Source organism: Seriola lalandi, unplaced genomic scaffold (assembly GCF_002814215.2).
Source record: "Seriola lalandi dorsalis isolate HSWRI2012SDOR001 ecotype SW California unplaced genomic scaffold, Sedor1 jcf7180002050593, whole genome shotgun sequence".
NCBI lineage: Eukaryota > Metazoa > Chordata > Actinopteri > Carangiformes > Carangidae > Seriola > Seriola lalandi.
The window spans coordinates 33,089-34,093 of record NW_019521146.1 but is presented as its reverse complement, the minus strand read 5'-3'; positions in this window follow the sequence as shown (position 1 = coordinate 34,093).

The window sequence follows — 1,005 nt, the reverse complement described above, 5'->3', positions numbered from 1 at the left end:
ATGTGCCACCAGCATGTGGTGCCCTATATTTTCCACATCCAAGTTTTGGCTGTCATGCTGTATATGTGCCACAGCAAGGCCGTATCTGATGTCTCAGCAGGCTGCCTCTGATTGTTGGCTGCGGGCAAACAATGATGAATTAGATTGTGGTGAATGAAGCAAAACTTTCTAAAAGTTTGAAAAGATACTGCAATTTGTTTTGGTCTCAAATATGTTGTTATATCTGTGGAAACACTGCGTAATTCATTTTATGACTTTTTTTTCCCCATACGTCTGGCCAAAAGTCACATCAGCACATGTAGAGCAGCTTCAAACTTCACAGTCACACGTGACTCTACCTGTTTTTCTGGTCCAGGTTAGATGGTAAAAGTCATGATAAAGACAAATGTTGATTTGTAGCCTGGAGAATCACCCAGTGTTCTGTGACAAATGGTTTAGATGTTGAAGACAACTAGCAGCACCAGAGTTTGGAGATGAGCGTGTGGTTTGTGGCTCAGACCGGTTACAGGCCGATGTTGACGATGCTGGGCCGTATAACGTTGCTCTGGAGACGTGGCGGTGGGATGGCACCCAGGGTAAAACCTGACCGTTCTGTCTATCAGAGGCTCTGCAGTGAGCTAGTTAGCTTGTAGAAGGCATGGGAGCAGAGGCGGGGCAAAGGATTATGGGACTCCAGACAAGGATGTATCCCCGCTGGGAACACTGCAGGTAAAAATGTGGACATTTTACTCCAAGGACAATCCCAGTGTGATAAGTTTCTATTGAATTCAGCATCACCACTTAGTTTTCCATCGCTATACTCAGCTGGTTTTATATTATGTTATCTTACTTGTTATTCAAACTAAATGTTATAAACATAAAGCATCAATTTAAACTTGTTGCCCTACATTTGAAACTAAACTGAATTTAGCATTTTCTCATGGCGCTGCAAGCAAATGCTTTTACACACAGTTTCTAGGTTCCTAAAAACAATGAAAACTGGTGAACTCTGTGAATTAAAGCTCC